Source organism: Limulus polyphemus, unplaced genomic scaffold (assembly GCF_000517525.1).
Source record: "Limulus polyphemus unplaced genomic scaffold, Limulus_polyphemus-2.1.2 Scaffold967, whole genome shotgun sequence".
NCBI lineage: Eukaryota > Metazoa > Arthropoda > Merostomata > Xiphosura > Limulidae > Limulus > Limulus polyphemus.
In genome coordinates, this window is record NW_013666577.1 from 266,997 (window position 1) to 292,238 (window position 25,242).

Here is a 25,242-nt window from a genome sequence, read left to right on the forward strand (position 1 = left end):
GATACAGTTTATTTTAAGTGCAAAGGTTTTCAAATCATTATATCAAAAAGGAGAATGATTGATATCTTGTAATTATTGTAAACACTTCATTCATTTTTGTAACATTCACTAGTTTGCAATGATGAATGTAACCAATAATACAGTAGTCAACATTTGTAGGGATCATGTTTGTACATAATAGGTACACTAATGTTAATAAAGATCAATTCTAAAAAAAAGACATATCTTGAAAGTCCATTATCTGGACATTGTCTGCCAAGTGCAAAATTTCTGCCTGGATGACTCTGATTGGATCCTGGTTTTGTTTTCTGACCATACCCCCAAATTGAAAGTTCATACAGTGAAATTGTGAGGTCTTTAATTTGAGATCACTGATCATTGTATGCTAAAATTCGTCTAATTGAGATTATGCAGTGCAGAAAATGTCTCGTTTAGGTCAAAGGTATCATCTTTCCCCTGCAGAACTTAACAGGGCTGTTGGAATGCTGCAGGGAGGCATGACTCAATGCAGAGTTGCTTCTGCTCTTGGCACATCTCAAAGTGTGGTGTCCAGGGCCTGGAACAGGTTTAGACGGTTTGGCAGAGTCAATAGGAGACATGGTGGAGGAAGGAGAAGACTAACAACTCCACACAAAGACAGCTACTTGACCATCTAGGTCTAAAGAAATTGCTTTGCTCCAGCTGTTAACCTCTGTAACTCCTTCCAAGATGCCACATTAGTCTGAATGTCTATAGAGACAGTGCACAGATGCCTTCATGAGGCTCAGTTGAGGGCTAGATGTCCTGTTTCACGTTCCGATAAGCAGATAGCACAGGCAGGCATGACTGCACTGGGCTAAAGAACACAGGAGGTGAACTGCACAATAATGGAGTCCTGCTACTGTGTGGACTTTCTTGACTGACCTTGTACTCATCCAAAATGGAAGTCTCACAGGCCTAAGATACAGTGATGAGATCCTTGCAACCATTGTTCATCCATGTAGGTGCAACATGGCCAGATTTCCTGCTTATGGAAGACAATACACATCCACACCATTCAAGGGCAATGACTGCCTTCCTGGAAGCTGAAGGAATTCCCAGGATGGAGTGATCAGCTAGGTGTCCTGACCTCAACCCAATAGAGCAGATCTGGAACAGCTACAGACAAGGCTACAAGCTCACCAATCCACTAAGAATGCTCCAGGACCTAGAAGCTGCCCTTATTGAAGAATGGCAATAGATTCTGCAACCACGATTAGCTAATCTGATCATGTGCATACGCAGACATTGTGCAGCAGTCATTAATGCTCGAGGTGGTCACACAGACTACTGAAATCATCTTGACTGTGAATAGGACACTTCTTTCAATGACTGTTGATTTTGAAATTTTTCTTGTTAACACTGTACCACAGGGTGCATCAGTTCCTCAGGTTCTGTTATCCAAGTTAAATGTCACAGTATTTAATAAAGTGTAAAAATGACTTATCCAGGTGTTTTTCTTCCTAAAATGTTCAATCTATACATACCATTGTGGTAGGTGTTTGACATATACTCAAAATAAAACATGATCCCTAGCAAATGTTGACTACTGTAATACATGAATGTGCTTGTAGTATAATCATGATGTGTAATGGTAAACAATTGATATTCTAATAGTAATATCCTATTCTTTTTTTCTATAGTTAGTTTCATTGGAATTAATAGGACACTTGTGAAGATTTTCTTTGTAATATTGGCTTAATCTAGGACTAATCTGAATCTCCTAAGCTGGCTGAACCTTATGGAGATTAGGGCAAAAACATCATTAAGAAAGCTGCTTAGCCAATAATTGAATACGTTATAAAAATTGTTGGGTTTCAGTTTTCAAATGTATTGATTCATGTCACTGAGTATTTCTTGTCAGTCTGTTATAATAAAAAACAGCCCTCATTAATTTAAAAGTTACTTTTAAATTAATTTGGATCTAATCTAAATAGCATACTTTTAATTAGAAGCTCTTAATAAACACATTGTTAGTGTAAAAATTTATAACTAACCTGTGAATAGCCCAATGGAGATTGAACTATATACTGTGGAGGGGGCATCCATGTGGCACCAGCTTGGAATGGGTAATTGGAAACATGTGCTGAATATGCTCTTGAGTAATTACTAAGTGGACTCATTAATTGAGCTGCCACACTGTGAAAAAAAGTAAAGGATATGAGTAAAACAATTACACATTAAAGAAAACATTTATTTATGAACAAAGGATGTAAAATAATAATTAAAAATATATCTTTGTACCGAGCCTTGCTTGGGAAAGTTAAACTTAGATTCTATAACAATCTAAGCATTAATTTTTAAAGTAATTCTGTACCTATAAAACTTTATGATATAGTTGAGTATATTTACATTTTATCTGAAACAGCAAAGGCGATTTACAATAAAAAAGTTTTAATTATATGCCCAGATTAACTTAATACTAATTTTCAACACTAGCACAAGTAAAAAGTATGTGATCATAAGTGGACTATAAGACAATGAAACACTCAAATATACATGTAAACAAAATTGATGAAATTTTGTTATCAGTCACCATACAAGTATTTATTTTCTACCATGTTATTATTCCAACATATTGAATGGGCTTGCAAGAACATATGTTATACTGATATAATAGCTTTTAAAAATATATTGCAAAAATTCCTCCATCACAAATTTTCTGCTGAAATTCACAACTGATAAACTCAGAATACTTTATATTGGTAATATTTTAAAGTCACAATGGATCTTATGTCATTTTGAAACATCTCCAAAAAATTACACATAATTTTCCTTTTAACTTTTATTCAAACAATTATTTTTATTTTTTTGTCAATATAAAGTTAAGTTCATAGTTTTAATTTCTGATATATATATGGTATACCTCTATAGATCTTTTAATACAAAAATATATATAATGATTCAGGGGTGGCAGTGATGGGAGGCTTGCTGGAGCTGAAGCTGCCTCAAAATGATCCTTAGCCTCCCCTGTACCCAGTAAAAAGAGCTTTCTATTAAAGTTGGTTCATCTCCTAAATACTATAGTAAATATATCTGCAAGATGAAAAAGTGCATCACTCTCAGTTTTTTATGTCCATTTCAGCCTTCTCACTGGGAAGAAGCTAGCACCATCACCAAGATGACTTTATTTCCTTACAATTAAGTATCATTATTAACATAACCTATGCCAATTTTCTAAAATAAAGAATCTACTTTAGGTTTGAGAATGACGTTTTTCAAACTAAAATTAAAACTCAATAAATAAGGACCCATTTCAGAATAACATGTGATAAAAAATATACAGTTGTGAGGTTTAAGAATGATGTTTTTATACCAGTAGTATAACTTGATAAATAATCACCTATTTCAAAATAATATGAAAAACTAACTGATAAAAAATAAACAACTGAAAAATACTCACCCATTTTGTGTCATACCTGGTTGGTCATATGTTAAAGGAATACCCTACAAGAAGTAAATGAAGCTTTTATGAAAATAAAGAATTGACAAATACATCAATGCTTATTTAAAAACTTACTGTAAATGTAGCAAGTGATATAGGTTAGCAATAACAGTGACATACAGAACAATATCTAAAAGTACGCAGAAAAACCATAATGGATTTTGCTTTGAATAGCAACCAAACTTTTTTTTAACAAATGTGAATTTACATTATCATGTTAACAATTACTAAGTTAAGTCTTATATAACCTCTAAACTGACGCAATGTAATCTGACAATAACAATATGTATTTTCAATAACTTTAATTTAGTCAACATTTGTAATATGTCAGCAAATGGCAGAGGTATAAGTATTTAAACTTTTAAGTTAATGTTATCAGAGAAAAAAATCAAGGGCAGTATGGAGTACTGGTCATTTCAGAGTAAGAAAATATGTATTTGGAGAAACAATCTACAAAGTATACTACTTTTTGGGATTAGTTTTAGACATACCAGTGCAAACCAAATGTAATTATTGAAGTACATAAGAACTAAACCAGTGGTTTCCTATTCTTCAGTACCTGATGCTTTTCTTCATAACAGTATGATAGTTTCAGTTGTTAAAATGTGCCTTATTGGCAATAATTAGGGGCTATAACCATTTAGTTCAGTTGATGGAGCACTCACCTAGTGTGTGAGAAGTCGCAGATTCAATCCCACTGACAAGTAATGCAACAATAGGATTAGTACAGCAGTTAGTGAGCACAGAACAATGTATAAAATGTCAAGGGTCATCTCAAGATATTTTCATTAATAACTTAAATGAGCAAATTTTTCCTAAACATTATACACACACCCCCCTCATTATTTTACAAGAAAGTTTGCATACTAAAGAGATCAGACAAAAATACATGAAGTTTAAAAGTAATGAGCTAAAAACAAATGGAACAGGTGCAAATGAAACCATGGAGTAAAACCATTATCTTATATATTAGATGATATATTATTTCTAAAATAGTACAGAAATTTCTGGACTTTTTTCTCAGTCTTTTCTATTTAATATTTTAGAAAATATAGAAAATAACACAATCAAAGTATAACAAACAATATGATTAAATGAAATGCATTTAAAAAGGATTTAGTACGAATACAACTAAATTATATTGTAGATTTAACCAGGCATATGTAGACTGAAGATTAAGTTTGTTCACCAACAAAATACAAAATGAAGAAGAATTTGTTTATTATAGGTTATTCTTTTCTGTGTGAAAAGCTATACAAAGGCTGTTGTCACAAAGTTGTCCCCAGTTTTGAAATAACAGACTAGAGGGAAAGCAACTAGTGAACAGCACGCACTGCCAACTTTTAGGTTACTCTTTATCTGACTGTTTTTGGTTTGTTTTGAATTTTGCACAAAGCTACACAAAGGCTATCTGCACTAGCCATCCCTAATTTAGCAGCAAATAACTAGAGGGAAGGCAGCTAGTCATCACCACCCACCGCCAACTCTTGGGCTACTCTTTTACCAATGAATAGTGGGATTGACTATTAAATTATAACACTTCCATTGCTGAAATGGTGAGTATGTTTGGTGGGACAAGATTTGAACCCGCGACCCTCAGATTGCAAGTCAAGCACCCTAACCACCTGGCCATGTTGGGCCTTTTATCTGACTAAATAATGGGATTTAACCATCACTCTTATAGTGCAAGCATGTCTCTAGTTTGCAGAACACTTCTTTGTGGCAATGGGCCACAAACCCTCATATTCACAGTTTGGCCATGCTTAGCCTATAAGCAAGTAAAAAAAGAAAACATAAGAATGGAACAGGAAAGGAAATATCCCAGTATATTGTAGAAGTTGATTCTAAAAAACAGTTTTTGAGTTAACTCATTCAACAGTTTACCAATTTTACTAAATATATTAATTTTAGTCTATTTCTTTTCATTGCTTCTTGGAACTAATTCCTCTTAGTTATGGCATACCTTGACTGGATTTATATTTTACATCTTTATTGGTTTTCATGCAAATCAATATTTTTTTTCTCTTATGTATAAAGATAATATAAATGTGCATATATATATATATATATACACATAGAAGGTATTTACAAATTACTAATTTCATATTTCACTAGACAGAAAGTACGAAGCTTATTATGAACTATTGACATTTTGTTTTCCTGTAGGGTATTGATTATACTTATGGCAGTAAAGTAGATGATTGTCAAACTTACCGCTGCTGTTTTGTATTCAGAGTTATGTTGCAAAAAATGAATACAAAATATTGCTCACTGTATTAGATCTTAAATGTATTTCAGTACTTCAGCATAATTTAGGTTCTGTTAAATTCTGACTCTCAACGTATATACGCGAGTAAATTAATATCTTGGTACCTAGATTTACTCTAAATGACATCTATTTTATCACAAGAAAAGTAACACACTTAAGCATGTCTAAAAAGTAGTAATAATCAATTTAACTTTAATTTTGAAACCATATATGCTTTTGTAAAAAGAACATTAAATATTTGTGCTATGTCTACAGAATTTACTTCTCTTTCCCTCCATATTCTATGTTCCTGGTTTTTGTACTGATTTTTTTTTTATTTCCTCCATCTGCAAACTTCACCAGAAGTGGCTCCTTTGAACCTGGCAAGAAAATCAATACATAAATATACATGCTCTTGGTAGCCTATTCTTTAATAAAAATAGTTATATTAGCTAAACTAACACTCAATGAGATAATTGATAAATTACACATCAACAGCTATTTTTATGCTAATGTACAAATTTACTATGCAGCTATGTTAAAATGCATATTACAGAATTCTACTCCACTCATAATTGATATCAACAAACATAAGTTAATGATGTTTTTTTCTTACTTTATATCTTATGAATTCAGCAGTAAATAACATATTTCAGCATCAAAATATCTAAGTTGTTTCACCATTTTTTTACCAATAAACATAATATTGTAACAATTAAGTCTCTCATTATGAACAGTTTTTGAATTCTGTTACGTTTTATAAACATGAGTACAGTGTGGTCCAACACCTTATAATGATTACTTACAAATTAACCTTTTGTTTATTTTTTCACTACGTCACAGAAATAGTACTTAATATAACCAGAGAGTATACATATATATTATGTTTTATATCTTGGTAGTAGAAAGTTAAATATATGTGGAGTAGTTTTGTTACTTCTTATTCTGTTGAAAAGTCTGTTTAAGCCTTAAAACAAAATTTTAACAGGTTTTAATATAATCCCTCAAGTTGCATAATTAACAAAATACCTTGTGTGATTTATATAAACGCTAGTAGCTACAAATAACCTTATAGATGTAACTAAAAATGAGCCAACATCTTTAAATGGTACCCAAAACTGTAAAGTTAATGTTCAATTAAAAATTAGCTGATAGAACATAAAATGTAAACAGTTGAAATTATATATTTTAAAACTACTGAAAAATGACTTTTTTTTTCTACTGGTAAACATTCAACTGAATTATTATAATTCAAATAATTAATCCTGATGAATGTAATTTGAAATATCGTCTTAATGAAAATAAATGTTATGTACATAATAAAAATATGTTAATTTCTCCTCTTGCTCAACACATTGTCAAAACAGGTCATTCAATACAATGGCATGAAACAATAGTTTTAAATGAACCCAATACTCAAAGTGAATTGAATATTAGAGAAGTCTTTGTTAAGTAGAGATGGAGGGTTAGCTAATGATAATGTACAGTTTTGGAAAGAAATACTGACTTCTTACATACAATACTCATACACCTTCATAGATTACAATGAGTTAAACCTTTTCCTTATAAAAATACCTACTTGTCACATAGGTTTTTACTCCTGATGAGCTAATGAAACATGTAGAGTCTTTTAATGTTGGCTTTGGCCAAATACAAAAATTTATTGTGCATTCTAAATGTTGATTTTGTTTTTATTTTAAAGTTAATCCTGATGTTAAGTAATACATATAAATGAGAATTTATGCAAATAATGTGCTAATATGCACATAATGTTAGTCTGCAATTAATTATTACCAGGTTCTAGAACTTTTATAAATCTCTTATCATAGCACTAAAACGTGGGAGTCTAGGGAGCCAGCAGAAATCCCTGGCAGGGGTTACTTAAAATGTTAAAGATTAATTTTGAATCTCTCTCATTAAAAGTCACCTCTTCTACTGAAGTACAATTCCATAACCAATCAAACAAAGAAATGAAAAACAAAATCTGTTAATTACCATTTTGATTGCTATGCCAAGTTTACAGTTTTGAAAAGCAATTAGCCATAATGCTTATGCAAATTTTTAAAAAGATAAAGAAGGATTGAAGACAAAGCAAAATTTTGTTTTAATCAACTATGCATTACAATTATAAATAGTTTTGTTATCAGGTTGCTTTGATGATTATCACTTACTACTCACAGTGAAAAAAAATACAACTAATATATATCTTTCAGATACATATCTTATTTGAAGAAGAATGAGCATGGTAGAAATAAATGCCCGTTTTCTTTGTGACATCACCTAAACTATATATTGCTATGAAACAAAACTAGGATCAACAGAACTAAAAGCTTTGTTCATGAAAAGTCATATTAGAAGTAACATGGTCAAGTTGCTGCTACTTGTGATACTTCAGTGCCAATAATGAGGATAAGAAGGCAGAAGGATTGTTGTAGTTTGGAAAAGAAGTTGCCATAAAGCAAAAACCAATATATTTACTTTTAAAAAGGGAATTGCAAAATAAACAGCATGTCAATCCATGGTTTCAGAGAGACCTATCAGTTACCAATAAAACAATGTAGTTTGGTCTGATCAAAGTTAATATTAATTACTCTAGTAGTCTTCTCCTGTTGATGCTGTGGTTGCATGACTTCTGCAGGATCAAGAAGACTAGCCTACTGCTTATACAGCTCTTCTGTTTCATGTTCAAACAAATATATATATATATATAGTTAATCTAAGTAGGTAGCTTGCTCTGATCAGATCAAGAAGACTAGCCTACTGCTTATACAGCTCTTCTGTTTCATGTTCAAGCAAATATATATACAGTTAAGTAGGCAGCTTGCTCTGATCAGAAGTTAAAATTAATATAAATCTAACCAACTTCTCTATATTTGAGACAGAAAATTACATTTAAATATATTTCTATACCAAAATAGTGTACTATAATTATTTTTAATGTAACAATAGGATAATAAGAACTAACTAATTAACAATAGAACAGTAACAACTAATCAACTTGTTAGCATTTGATATACACATACACACACGCACACACATATGGCATTCTTTTCTCACAAAACTATTTCATAATTTACATGGTTGAAAACTAAGTTTTCAACAGTACAAAATAAACAAATAAACATTTACCAGGTATATATTGGCCATTAAAATTCCGGATGATAACTTCACATTTTTCTTTTGACTCCATCCTATGTAAAAGAAAAAAAATGCACTTCAATAGGAATCACAGGTTGAAAGGAATAAAAACACGGTGAGGTCATATCAACACTAATTTCAGTCAGACCATTATTTTTAGCTTTTTCTATATCACAAAAGCCATATCTCATGGCATTTGTAATAATTTAAGTAGGTATGAAAGCAGAATAATGACAGAAACCAAAAGAAATTAGGAATGTACACTGTACTTTTTTGTATTTTACCTGAATTAAATGTTTAAAGAATTTAACTAAGACATTAAAAATATTAAACTTTTAATAAAAAAAACAATAAATCTGAATATTATATATTGTAGTTATAATTAAACTGCTACGAAATGATAGGTAATAGCTGTTGTTTTATCAAATTTATGTTGAAATTTCTTTTGTGCAACTGTACATGGTTTATAAACAAACTTATACTGCATTAAGTTGTAATCTTTTTATATAATGCATACTAAGAATACAGAGGTTGAGTATGTTACAATAAAACAATTTTGGAGCCTCAGCATGTTGTTACAGTCCATGTCTGATCATGCTCTATCTGATGACCATACATCTTGACAATACTCCTGCATTATTGCTTTCATTGCAAAAATCTACATTGTAATGTTGTCATGTTCAAAGCATACCATTTCTCCCTGTACAATTTCCATAACCCACCTAGTGTACAAGGATAACAGTTTCCAAGCACCCTTTTCAACAATCTGGTCACACAGAAATTCACAGACACTGTTTTCAGTAACTTGATACTGGACTAGTATATATTTGTAGGGAATAGCATGAATACCTAAAACATTCTCCAGCTGATTGGGGTATCCAACAGTTGAACAGACACGTTGGGGAAGCAATTTGGGTACATGTGACTTTTATTTCTTGCATACAGAGATCTGTCTTGATTATGCTGCATACTGTTGCCTGGAACACTTGGATGGCCAGTGATGTCTGTGTTCATGAGTTCTTACCTGTTACAAGATTCCACCATTTTGCTTATGATGGCTGGGTTACAATTTGCTGCAAGTCTAATTGTGAATGGTCTCACTACCCCAAGTTGATCCATATTCCTTTTTTTTTCTATGTCATGAAGTACAAGTAGAATTTCCAGTATGGAAATTATAAATCTCCATCTGAACACACAATATGATCCAAGTGTATGAGCATTTTTTATTGAAATATAGTTCCATCACATCACCTATGAAATGTTAAACTATATCTAAATTTAGTTCTGATGAATCATGTTCCACCATGACTTCATGTCTGCTGAGGTTACCATGTAATTTGCCGATTTACTTATTCAAAATTGTTTTAATATAATTTACTCAACCCTCTGTAGAAGCAGTTATCAGAAAAAAACAACTAAATATATTTAAAAGAGACCCCATTATAATTTTCTGATTCTTGATTAAAAAGAAAACCTAGTTATTATTTTTATTATTATCTGCATATGTTTTACTATAGCATTTAGATTAGATTCTTATTTCCATAACTTTAGTGTTTTGTTGACAGTATATTCAGACATCCAAGGTCTAGCTTCACATGGAATTTGGCGAATTAGATACCTTTATTTTTTATTGTTTCATGTGGTGTATATTGCCATGTACAGGTTTACAAGACTTTTTTTTTTAATATGTAAATACATTTTTCTTTCATTTGCAATAGTACAGAATAGAACATGAAATTTTATGAAAAATATATCTGGAATTACATGTTTTTTCAAATGTACATATATGAATTTTTTTGTGACAAGTTACATGAGAATATATTTTAGTATTCTAAAAATTAGACAAATTTAAGCTTTTGTGTTTCATTTTTAACTCTCCAGACCATGGATCTTCTAGTCCACAGTTGTTTCTGTAGTAGCTCAATGTTAAATCTAGCACAGTTACCTGATCTACTATAAAACTGAGGACATAGTACAAGGAAGGACATATGTAGTGAGTTGTTATAGTTGGAATAAAAGAAACAAGAATCAATACTGAAGTTAAATAAAATAAACATTTTATATATACTTTTAAAGAAACAAAATAATGTCTGATAATGCTTGTGGGATGGTTAAATATGTTGTGATTTAGAGTAGAAATACATAAAATAAACAAATGAACTGTCCTGAATGAAAATAAGAATGAAGGGAAACTGTATTTAACAAGAGATAAATTGAAATAGATATTACTCTACAATGACATGAATGAAAATAAAATGAATTAGAATATGAATTTCCAACAAGCCAAATAGGTTAAAACAAGGAAGAGACTTCACAAGCAAGCCTTGACTACTTCAAGATCAGAACAAATTTCCTGAAAATGTCCAATCTATGTTCACAATTCACCTTCTCTCTACAGCTGACCAATCAGAAAACTGGATCACAAGATATCTGTAATATATGTGCAGTTCTCTATACACTAAGTAAAATAGGACACAATCTCATGAAACAGAAGTTAATTTCATAATCAGACAATACTACAGAAAGAAGTATATGGCCATGATAAGATTCAGGATTTAGAACCTAACAAATACTTTTACAATTTTAGTAAAGTTGAAATATATATATTTATATGTGTGTGTTATGTGAAAGTGAGATTTCCATACCATACTAAATACACACAACAAAGGGATAATCCATCACACATTAGCTTTTACGTTCAAGTTTAAAAATAATTTTTGATCAACACAATTTTTTCATCTTCTCCAAATTCTGGCTCATTTGTCTAACACAGTTATCTGACACAAAAGTATATTTCACTTACACTTTTATTAATAAACATTTCTACTACTACGTGAAACTATGTTACTCTTACAAATTTTGTTCACAGTTATTTACATCTTAAACTAAAAAGTTTACCCATAAGTGGAATTTTTGCCACTATTTCACTGCAAAATTAGAATTACTGTTTCAAATCAAAACAAATACTCTTCAACATATGAAGTATTTTATATTATCTAGTGTTTGATAACTAACAAACTAAAAAGCTTTTCTGTGTGTATTTATAAAGTATCCAACACTAAAAGCCCTATAAAATGTTTTTTGTGATTGACCATAATTTGGCTTCCACTGTTTATTTGTTATTAAGAAACATGTTTAAATATAACATCAACTCTAATAGTACATTTTATTGGTTCTAGCTAAGTGGTGTAACAAAGTTCTCTTTTTCTACTGTGATTAAAAATGTTGTATGATACAGTGACTTATTCATCAAGCATAGTACAGTAGTTCCATTGTATATTTGCTGGAGCTTTTTCTTGTATGGATCAATTTCAGAAACACAAGTTGCTATAATTTAAATGCATTAATGGCTTAGATAAATTACTTGACTAATTCCACATGAAAATTTTACAAAAGTCATTATGGTACCGTACAGTATAATCACCATAAGTGAGCCATTTTTTTTTTTACTTATCATGTTGAATGTTATATTCAACTGCAAGTATAGCAACCTAACATACAACAAAACAGTAATATTTCATTAAGCGCAGCTAATGCTCTTGAATTAAAATAACAATTATTGGACAGAACTCATTCACTACAAGCCACCCAATATCTTATTAAGTATAACATACTCTGTAAAGGCCAGCAATTTTGTATTACATGAAAATGATGTGTAGAAACCAAAAATTTATTCTTATGTACATCTTCATTACCAGAATTTGATATGTTGCTAGAGGGAAACATGACTGATGAACAAGAGGATCACATTAGTTGTGAGCTTAAGAGAAAAATATGAAGTTTAAAGAATGATATGATTCCTGGACAAGAGAATACTTCCACAAGGGTTTTTAAGGAAGTTGGGGATTGGATACATGGACCACTTTCTACTATTTTATGCAAGTTTTTGAATAGTGATCAGGTGCCAAAGGGCTGGAAGTTTTTGGTTATATAAGACTGTTCAGTTTAAGAGTTAATATTCAGTTAATTTAGTGATTATTTAGTTTTCATAACAAGTATTAAAAGTTAATTATTTTAAAAGCAATAATTATGACAAGTTTTGTTATGTAACTCTATACAAGCCGTATGTTGTGTATGTAGTTTAATTGTTGTACTAGACTTTGTAATATTGTTGACATCATCTTATTCGAAGCTTCTAAGTTTTTCTTGTTATGTGTAATATCATTGCTAATAGAGGACTAGATATTTCTAGATTTTTCTGACATGCAGATACAGAGAGAAAGTTATTTAAGAAGAAAATTGGTAAAAGTAAAGAAGTGAAGTTAGACTGCGTGATTGTCAGTTTAGTCATAATGGTTGATTTATAAAGTGGAAGTTTCACAGTTTTTATTATGAAAACAGAGACAGAGAAGAATAATTAGTCTTGTCAATTGGGTTCTAAAGTAACTGAACCAGCCTGTGTGGGCTTTTGACATAAAGGAAAATTAAAGTTCTGTATATAACTGTGGCAACCCACAGGGTAACATAGTGAATTTATCACTATTGTATTGTGATAAAAGAGGAAAGAATAAATAACTCATCTTGTCAATTGAGTTTTAAAGTAACTAAACCTGCCTGTATGAACTTTTGACAAAAAAAGATTATTTAAAGCTCTAGATTCAACTGTGATAAATAATAATGCAACAATTTTTTTTTGTATGTAGGTTTGAATTGTTTTTAATATATTATTGTAAAACAAATGGACTGTGTTCTGTCCGTTTATTGTTGACATTTACCTCCAACAACTCACAGACACCTACTGTAAAGAATCCCGGCCCCTTATAAATCCTGACAAAGCTAGGTAGTATTATTTTAAAGGAAGTGATAAAAACTGCCCAGGTTCTTAAAGATGTATTAAAGGTGGGAAAAAATTTTGGAAGTATAATAAAAGATGCTTTGCAAAGTCAATTTAACAAAGTAAAAATTGTAGTTGGATAGTCAACATGGTTTTACTAGGAGTCAGTCTTATCTTACCAATTTTTTGACATTATTTGAAGAAGTTACTGCTTACATTATGAAGATAAAGATGTGAATTTGGTATACTTGGATTTTCAGAAAGAATTTGACAAGAGCTACATAAAAATCTTGTTAAAAAAGTTCTCTACAGGTGTGACAGATAAGCTGATTTGTTGGATTATAAAATGACTGGGTGGAAGAAAGCAAAGGGTTATTATACACAAGAGGTCATACAAAGATATGAAACCCTATAACATGAGTTCTTTTGAAAGGTAGACCTCAAGAAGAAAAGTCCACCTTTTGAAAGTGCTCAGGTTATAGAATTTAGTATCTTTGTGTTAAATTGATTTCTTGAACCTATGTGTTTTCCTAACATCATGAATTATACAGAGTTCAGTCAGACTGGACTAATGTTACAAGTTAGGTACCTCATGGTTCACTGTTGGGACCTTTGCTTCTTTCGATTTACATCAATGAAATAGATAAAGGAATGGTCAATAAATTAATTAAAATGGCTGTTGCTTCAAAGTCTCGGATGTTGCTGGCTGTGTGGAGGATACTGCTGCTGCTTTACAAACGGATTTAGATTATTTTTTGAATTTAGAAAATAACTGGTAAATGGTTTTAATACAAGGAAATGCATGCAAATTATAATTTAAATCAAATATGCATAATTTTGATGGGAGTAATGAGTAACAGTATTATGGAAAGAAGAATATTGGTTTTTAGTTGATTTATTTCTTAAACCATCCAAACAGTGTGCTGTTACTAGAGGAAGAAGAAATGGAAGTTTGGGTTGTGTTTACAGGAATATTGAATATATGTCGAAAGAGGTTATCATTTCATTTTATAGGTCACTGTTAGGCCTCATTTAGAGTATGGTGTTCAGTCTTCAGCTCCTCACCTTAAGTACAAAATGAATTGTTGGGTAGGATTCATAGTAGGACTAGTAGGATGATACATTGGATGAAAAGGTTTTCATACGAGGAAGGGTAAAGATCTCTGAAACTGTTTTTTCTTGGATTTTAATTCTTTTTTAAGTATATGGGAAGCCTTGAGAGACCAAAAGGTATCTTGTTGTCCCTTAAATGTTATGTTAAAACCAAACAATTTGTGGCATACACTTTTTATTAAAACCAAAAGCTGTTTAGAGAGCTGGATTTAATAGTTAATACTGAGTAGTTGCAAAGGCTCACTATAAGTTGCTCACTAAAGTCCAAATATTTATTATCAACTTCACCTTATTTATGATAAGGCAGAAAGTGATTAATTCATGCAAGTACAACTTATTCATTACTATAACACTATAATTTTACTACTGTCCAACAATGTTTTATTGTTGTGGCCAATAGCACTTTTTTCAGTAACTACATTCCCCAAAATATTTTTTTTACTGTAAGATAGTCCATTCGTTAAAGGTTATTTCTTTTATTACTTAGCAAACTTTTTAAAAAATATATCAACTATTTTCTCTAGGTGCATATCTTTGCACAAGATCAAAATTGTTCTTGTTGATAAAGCACAAATGCTCATTATCCTAAAGATAAAACAAAGGCTAAATATCATGTTACTAAATTTATTACATAAATCAGTACAAATTTTTTAACTTTGGACATTACATGTTTAAAGCAAAAAAAAAACTTTAAAGCTCAAAATTAATTTTGATCATGGTTATTTAGAAATACTTTTTTTTATTCAGAAAAACTTAAAGTATTCAAAACTGAACAACCATGAGCAAATTTTAAATAATGGTTTCTTTCTTGGTGTTTTCTCCAAGTTATAAAAAAACACTGAGTATAACTTAAAATACCTAAAATATAAAATAAAGAACAACATTTTGCTAATATTAAAAGCATTCAAAGATTTAGAACTAAACATTTAAAATCATTCAAGGTAACCATTGAGGCATTTAAGTTGTTTTTTTTTCTTCTTTCAAAACCTAATGTATTTATTTTGATATATAAGCACAAAGAATAAGAAATGCTCAACATAACATACCTAGCAAAACCAACCCCTCTTGAGTGCATGTTACTATCTCGAAGGATCCTGGTGGAGATTACTGATCCATAAGGTGCGAGTAGTTTTTCCAGATCATCTTCTATCATATTAATGGGTAAGTTGGCTATGTACAAGTTAGTTGGGTCTTGCTCTTGTTGCTTGATAAGATTTAAGGTTTCAAAAATTAATTTGAAAAACAGTCTCATAAAACATATAAACCTAATCTGAAACTCTCTTTCCTGGAGAGAGAAAAATTAGTTTATTAATATTTTACTTTCACTTTCATTCTTGTTACAATCATAATTATGCACAAAACTAAAAAAGAAAAATGAAAAACTAAGATTTCTGCTCATTTGCAAATCAACAAAATCATTACAGTAAATGTAATCAATTGACAAAACTTAATTTAGATGAACATCAACATTATATAGTAAATATAATCATTATAAAAAGAATAACAAATGGAAATGACAAGTACATAAAAAATGTTATTGTAATGCACTTTCACTATACGAGGAAGACCAATAAGGTAATTATATAAAACATATATTAACTTTATCATTATTAGTTGTACATAAAATATCATCAGTTCTATTTTTGTGTGACTGGGCCCATATCCCAACACTAGCACATCTAGAGGCCTTTCACTTCTTCAGTACATTTCCCACAGTGGATTTTTGTATTTGGTATTAGTAATTGAGCTGAGATGGCTCTGATATTCATATTACAAATGATGCATCCAATAACTATTTCTTTCTTTTTTTTTCGATGTCTTTGAAGAACCTTTCCGAATAGCATCTTGAGTTCAACTGGCTACCTGTGATAGCTGCTGACCTTTATATGCAAGAACGTAACATAAGATTCATACACATAATTTAGTGTCAAAAGGCTCATTATTAGCTCAGTGTATTGTGTCCCAATACACTTTATAATTTAGTTTACATAACTACTATGTTATTTATAAAGACAATATTTCTACACAGCCAATTGTTTTTGTTACAAAACATTATCATTATGTTTTATACATCCCAGTATACAGTAACTACAGCTTCTCCCATATAAATAATGTTATTGTAGTCCATATTTGTAATAAAAACTACCAATTTGTGCTATGTATGCATTATATTTGTTACTTAAATATTATTTTTATAATCATATCACTTATGGAGACATATCTTACTTGGACTAACAGCAATTCACCATGGTTTAAAAAGTGTATGTGTGTGTGGGGGGGGGGGGCATTTTCAAATTTGTTGAAGACTTATTTCAGCAGGAAAATATGTGTGATAGAGGTAGATGTTCTTGATGCATTTTAATTTGTATTTATTTTTAATTTAAAGTTTTAATTTCTATATTTAATAGGATTAGGATGAAGACAAATAATTCAAGTGAACATCATAACATCAAAGATGTAATCAACCCTTAAAATGAAACTCATCATGTATCTCAGATCACTCAACTAGATTTTGAAATTCACCAAACACATACCCAGAGATTAAAAGATATCATGGTAAGTATTTTACATCCTGTTACCATTAGAAACTAAAAGCATACACTGGTAATCCAATCAAAAAATGAAGGGAGAGAAGAGATATTCAGATTATTTCAAGCTGCTAAAGAAACTACAGACTAATTATGCAAAGCCATATCTCACTCACCTGTCAGCCAGGGCCCACTATGTGTAACTGAGTTCAATCTCTCAGTTAAACACTCAAAGGGACTCCCCTCTCTTATATATATGTCTAGGCCATTGTAAAGACTACAGAATGTTCGTGCAAGAGTAAGCTATATCTAAATAATTGGATCTGACTTAAGAAAGGATCTGACTTAATAGCCCAATATCCAACAACCACAAAAATTTGCCTTTTTTCCAAGGGTATCACCATTGTTCTGATCATAAAAAGTGTCTAATAAATAATACTTTTAAGTTTTCATAAATAAAATATTTCATCTGTTCTTAAGGCAAGAAAAAAAAATCAAGAAAATCCTTGATTTCTAGGAATTCAACTTTAACTTCTTTACATTTGAAAACCTAAATATCTAAAACAATTTAATATCAAAATCATTGGACTTCTGTCTTGTTTTAGCATATTACATTTCTGACACGACTGTTGTTTATCTTGTGAGTATAAAGTACATTAGTCTATCACTGATAATATATTTAATAGCAATATATATCCCAGTGAGATGATTTTGCATCAGTTGAAGCATGTATTCAACACATACCCAATAGTAAAGTATTAAATTATTAAGCATATACTTGTTTATAAATTAGTTGTATAAAAGTTGGAGGAATTTTTCTGTACCATATTTTGGGATGATTCTGTATGTATTATATATACCGGCAGAAACATTAACAAATATAATGCTATTCTGTCCCCACATAAATTTACATTACTGTATATTACAATACAAACCTTGTATTAAACTGTCTGTTACAGAATACTTTTTTTTATAAAATTCAGTAGTTCTCCTTACCTTAGCCATCTGAGCTTGTATACCCTTAGCTTGGAGTGCTTTAACTGCATTTTCTGCTGCCACAGGAGATTCAAAGTCAACAAAACCATAACCTAAACATTTTTCAAAATTAATCAAAGTTCTAACAACAGGTGAGTTGAAAACATATGTTTTCTTTTGTCAACATTTTTCAATTCTTACATTTATTTATTTATATTTTTTTATTCATTAGACAATTAAACAAGTTTTAACCATTTCTTGGGTTTTTTCATTTTAACCAAAATCAGTAATGTTTATGTTATTTTCAATAGGAGAGGAATAGTTGTAACACACTCACACAATGTATTTGGAATCCCAAAACCATTGGCTAGAATCCCATTATCTGATAACTTACATTATGTAAAATATATTTTTTTAAATATCTTAAAAATATGAAATACATAGAAATAACCAGCTAGGAACATAGGCATAGGGGCTTGATTTTGATTGGGGGGGAGCAAGTTTTACCCCAGAATATAAAATCAAACTTAAAATCATGTACTATAAGTGGGTGTCCTCTGGTGGAATGTTTGAGCTCAAGAAATACATTCTTAAAGTTTTCAAGTCATAAAAAAATATATTTTAATGATCTAACTAGTGTTTATTAATTTCAAGTAAAATAGCAGATGTGTCATAAGCCACATATAGTAATGAATGACTGTGGAGGAGGAGGGGGAATACCAAAAGTTTGTAATAGTAAGTGTGTGGGAAAAAACAACAAACTATTCCTGCCCTGTTCCTCATTAATAGTGATGTAACTTTATTAATTTTAGTGGCATAGAACTTGATACAAAAAAATGTGTTTGTGGGTTTAACTTAATGAAGAATCAATTTAAATAATTTTTCGGGTATAAGTCTATAGTGCTTACCTTTACATTTATTTGTTGCTTTATCTAAAATTGCCTTTGTTGATATTATATTTCCATAGCTGAAATAAGAATAAAAAAATTAAAATTCATAATGAGTTTAAGTGTATGTGTAAGGGGTGTTGCATAATAAATCACACTTTTTTCCCCGAAGTAATGATGAACTTAGTTGGACCGCGAATATAATCACTCATGAGAAAATATCATTTCAACGTACTTTTGGGTGTTTGACTCTTCAAATTTCATTTATTGTGAAAACTTTTGAATCATGGTGCTCATTGGAGCTCAGGTTTGTGTCGCATGTGCTGCCTTTGGGATGGCTCAGAAACTAGTCGCAGACATGCTCCGAAAATTCAAGTCTTCGAATCGACACATCGCAATGCCAGATTTGAAAAATTTTATTAATGCCTCAAAAGTTTCAGACTTGTTGAATTTGAAAGAGTGGTATGTAAAAAAGTGGTGGAATATGGATTGGGAACTCTCCAGATTTAATTCCTGCTGAAAATGTCGGAGATTTCATTCAACAACGCACAGAAGAAATGATGGAAACTTTGCCTGAATGCGAGAGACACAAACATGAAACCTTGATTCATGTTCTCACTGATGTGCTCACAGAGACAGTCATTTCAGCAATGCAACAAACATGTCTGTTTTTGTATTTGCAAATCGATTAAAACTTGTGCGTGATATTGATACTTGGACTTACTTTTTTGATTGAATTAAAATCTTATTTTACTTTGTTATGCTCTGGAGGAAAAAGTGTGATTTATTTTGAAACACCCCTTATATATTATTGGTTTGCTATAGTTGGTGTACTATAAACCTTGGAATCTATAACTATAATTGTTATAACGCTTATTAATAGGGAACTTCAAATATTTGACCATGAACGTTTATAGATTTCGAATATTACAAACCGGATTCACACGGGACATTTACGAAAATATTATATAACTTCAGCGGTGAATATTTCGGCGTACTTAACAGGCGAAGGACGAAAAACACAGAGCTAGCTAGTTCCCTGTTAAGAGAATTTTATCTACATCAACTCAAAATTAATTCATTCATCGTGAACCCTTAATAAGATATCAAGAAAGTTCCAGACCAGGTAGAGGACTTAATATTTTTTTTAAGTTTGTAAAACTTTTGTACATAGATCATTATCTGTAACAACCCTTATTGTTTGTATATTAAAATATATTTCTATTCAAAAAACTGTTTGTATTAATCTTGTTGGCAAGAGTCATAAATTGGACACATATCGATATTTATCTAATTCTTGAGTTTAAATTATCATTTAACTCAGTTTCAGGCTATTCGAATCTATAACATGTTACTAAATAAATTGGAGACTCGCTCGGGATAAATCATTATACATAACATCGTATATATACTAGTGACATTTTTAATCGTATTACGAGAAGAGATGGAGCCTCTACTGACCCTGAAAAGACCACATTGGTATAGACCCGGCCCCAACCTGAGACCAAATGAGAAAACCAAAGTTTCTTGGTTTTGCAACATTTTACTGACATGTTAGGGATAACTTCTTCAATATCGCTGCGCTCTTATCTACTATCACTAAAGCCAATGCATATTTTATATGGATTGAGGAGTGTGACCAAGAATTCCTGTTCCAAAAACATGCTTTAGTGAAAGTTCCAATGCTGACATATTGATGACATGACTGTGCCGTGTCTTAATTGGATACTAATGCCACTGATATTGGAATAGGGGCAGTGTTATCGCAGTAGCAGGATGGAGTGGTATATGGTTCCTATATGCAGATACTGCACAACAAAGAAAAACTGCTTGCCATTATGTTCTTTGTCAAACACTACTGATGTATATGGTAAAAGGTTCACCTCTTAGGTAGACCATACATCAATGAAGTGACTTAGTAACTAGAAAATATTACTGTATGGTGGATAACAATGTTGTAGGATTATGATTATTTGATACTGCATCGTCCAGGCCTGCAACATAGAAAATGCTGGAAGAATGTTCCATCACATGCCGAGAACATGTATGATCATTAAATGTCCTGACATGGATACTGAGTTGGAGCTAAAACCATTTCTGCCATACAGTTTATAAATCTTACAAATGTCTGGATACTATGATTAAGTCTTCAGGAGCTCTGGTAAGAGCAAGTGAAGGACCTTAGGCTAGAGTGGGTGCATCGTGAAAATACCAGTAGCTTGTCTAATTGCATAGTGAGACCATGCCTGTTAATTGAATGTCTTGACCCTGGGAATCAAGTGGGAATTAAATAAATTTCTGCCATAGCAATGTTAAGCCATATAGTAGTATATTCTACTAGTGAGTATATACCACAATTAGCACTTTAAAAGTTTTGGTAAGAACAAATGAAGGACCCAGAATTGGCATGGGCACTCCCTGCCATGAAGCAAGGGAAAACACGACCAATGGAGATTGAGGAATATAGCGCAGATGCACGCAGACTGCGATACTTATATGTAGTGCTGAAAGGCGTTTTGTATCATTATTATCCACTATTGAGACGTGGTTCTCAATCTGTACTGCAGCTAGTTGGTTTTGAAACAAGAAATTCTTTAGAATAGACAAACAGTTCCTTTGCTAATGTTCCGTCATCTAACTCCTGATAGTAAAAGTGATATTTACTGCCAATGTCTTCCTCCTCATCAGCTAAGATGAGATCATACAAAACATTATTTTCATCATCAGAGTCAACTTTCTTATCCACTAATTGTCTTAGAATAAGTAGTTTTCCAGAGGTCATCAGTGACACGGAGTTTAAACTTGTGGATGTGTTTGAAGCATGTATGGATACTGTGCAATAGTTATAATTTATAATCCACTTCGTTGAGCTGTCAACAGACAAGATATGGACCACTCCAGCCAAATCCGAGTTGTTTATGCACTACAAGCATGTTCCATAACCTTACTCAATCACCAGGCTTAAACCTTTCTTTAACTATTTTGCCATAGCATTTCTTTTGACATATGGGTACTTACCCATTTATTGTCAAGTATATTTGCGCATTTCAGTTATTTCAGAATGCAGCCATTTCACATATTTTTGTAAACACTGTAGTACTTATGCACTGGGGAACTGGATGTACATTAGATCTATTGGGAGTTGTACTTCTCATCCAAACATCAGGAGGTTTGAAGAACAACTAAGCGACTGTTTCTCAATTGCACAATATGCCATTATGACATATGATAGGTTCTCGTCCCAATAAACTGAATCACTGTCCTTTCAACCAATCCCCGTCCCACCAAACATACTCGCCCTTTCAGCCGTGTGGGCGTTATAATGTGACGGTCAATCCCACTATTCGTTGGTGAAAGAGTAGCCCAAGAGTTGACGGTGGGTGGTGATGACTAGCTGTCTTCCCTCTAGTCTTACACTGCTAAATTAGGGATGGCTAGCGCAGATAGCCCTCGTGTAGGTTTGCGCGAAATTCAAAAACAAACAAACAAACAATCATTTCAAACAAATCATCACATTGAGGATGCTACATTAAAGTGTGTTCTCAACACTCCAAATATTTGACATCACCACAAACAAATGAATGTTGAAATTATCTCTTTCATCCTTGTAGATCTCTCCAAGCATGCCAAAATGTAAAATCTATGGTTTAGCTGATAAATCTGTGACAGACTGAGCTAATGTGTCAACAAATGGATAAGATTCAGCTCAACTGATAATAAACAGTACATAACAAACTCATAACTTTTCAAGTCTTAACCAAAGGACCAGCAATATCCAGGGCAATCCTCTTGAGAAAGAAACATACTGCTCTCTATCTAAGTTTAACTAACATTGCCTGTTTTTCCTCTGGGCATTGCCTAGAATGTGGTGTATACATCATCACTTAAAATCTTTATGTGAATGCAGCCAGAAAAAAAAACTACTTCTGAATGTTTTTTACAGAACTGAAGTTCAGCTGTTGCACAAGTCAAACTGGTTGACAAGATACCAATGTCTGAACTCAGGTCCTGGATAACTTCCATCCCTTGGTGCATGGTGTTGCCAACACAAGTCAGAGATGTACTTCTCTACTCACATCTAGCTTGTCAATATTTTCCAGAATGAAGTTTCTTATTAACTGGCCAAAGAGATGGTTTAACACAGAGAATCTGATATACAGCAAAGTCAAGTAAGATTCTGGTTTCTCCGATATCTACTAAAACTTAAACTTGTGTCAATGTATCATTATTAGAACATAACATGTGACACCAAGTGAATGATAATCTGTATCAGCCACCATGAATTTAGGTTCAAGCTGACTGCTACACTCTCAAATAGGTGACTGGATATAACATGGGCTCTGATACCTTAAACCAGTAAGTACTGCCACAGTCAAGTCATTGTTGACCTTCCTGTATCTATTGTGGCGTTTGTCTAGGTGTGTGAACCTGATGGTCCTGTCTCACAACAAGATATGTACACACTACAAGAAGTGATCAGGTGTGTCACAATTGAAGCTAGCACGCCTTCCCTTACACCTATTGTACTTTTAGGAATATATATCTTGTCACTGTGGTGATGCAGTTATGGAAACCCTGCTGACCTGTTGTGAACCATAGTTTCTTTACCATGTTTTAATGAGGCATCTGCTGCAGCAGGTCTGGAGGAGTGAGAGGTGATACACCAGTGGTACAATGGGTCCTCTACATGCTCTGGAGGATGTTTTTAGAGCAGGTCCACAGCTGCATTTTTCACTGCTGTTGGCTTCCCTTTTTGCTAGTATGTAGCTTAATGTGAACACTTCATATTGTGTTACCATTGGAACCATCTGTATTAGAAATGAGATGCCCCTCAGTTCCATGTGATATCACATTGGTTCACTCATTAATCTCTCAATAAAAGTGTCAGAAGACAGTAGGAAATACCTTTCTAAATGATCTCTTTAAATCTTACACATAAGTGACCAATTCTCTTAGGGTCCTCATCTTCAACTTTTCATTTCGGCCCTGTAAATTGTTTGTCTTTCCACAGGGTTGACTCTGTGGTATAACTCATTAACATTTGAGTACAAGTAATCACATATTGTCTCATCCAAATGTTATAGTGCATTGAGGTCTGGACCATCTAAACTTAACACCAGGCATTGCATAACGTGCCCTTGAGTCTATTAATTCCAAGCAATAGTTTGTTTGAAACGATCCAGGTCCTTCTTTGTTGTTTCCTTGAAAACTCCCAGGTTTAGTTCTTCTATCTCAGTACTTAGTAGTGCCCATAGGTTCCAACTGCCAGCTTCTCTGCTGAAACCTACCCAATATGTTCTCTATAGTTTTTCTCTCCTTAAAGTCCAGTGATGTATAGATATTGAAAAATGTGGTGTCCTCAGGCCAAGGCCTCAGTAGCATGACTCAGCTTGATAGTGTGTGCATTCACTACCATCAAGATGACACAATATGCGATTCTACCCTATATCATCACATCCCATAATGTCGTTTGTCGCTGACACGACATAGAAGTGTTATCAATGTGCCTTGCTATCTCTGAAGGCGCCTGAATAACATATTTCCACTGCATCATAACGAGATGCCTCCTGATTTGCCTGATGGAATTGCAACGAAATGCACCAGCCTGTGTCCAATACACGTCTTTTCGACCCTTTATGATCCATACAGTGCTTTGTAATGTCAGAACTAATTTTGAACTACCGATATAATAATATTCAACCTGATAAATTCTACATAACATGTTATAAGATAGGAGTACAAGGGTAATTATAAAGAGAATAATAGGTATCTTTCCTAAAATTGTACATTGTATTTGTTGTCATGAGTCTTTGACTACTGTGTTATCTCATTATTTGAGATTTTGCCAAACAACTTTTACTTTTTGAGTAATGAAATGCATCATGTGACAAATAAAAAATATTAAAACTACTTAAAAGCTTTTGCACTTACGACTCTTATATATATTGTTGCGTCAGCGAGGTCACGTGACTAGTATCACGCCACGTATTTCTAGAAATATCCTGTTCCTTCAAGAATGCTCTAGCATTTACAAGATATATGTTAGCCTGGTATATATATATATATATAAGACGCTCACAACGTGAACGGGAAAACAGTGTAATGAGTAATTGAAT

The 25,242-nt window shown here is 32.1% G+C and overlaps 1 pseudogene; it reads right to left on the minus strand.

The window, feature by feature from the left end:
- LOC106461477 overlaps positions 1-25,242 on the minus strand; it is a 102,194-nt pseudogene that overhangs the window by 11,040 nt on the left and 65,912 nt on the right.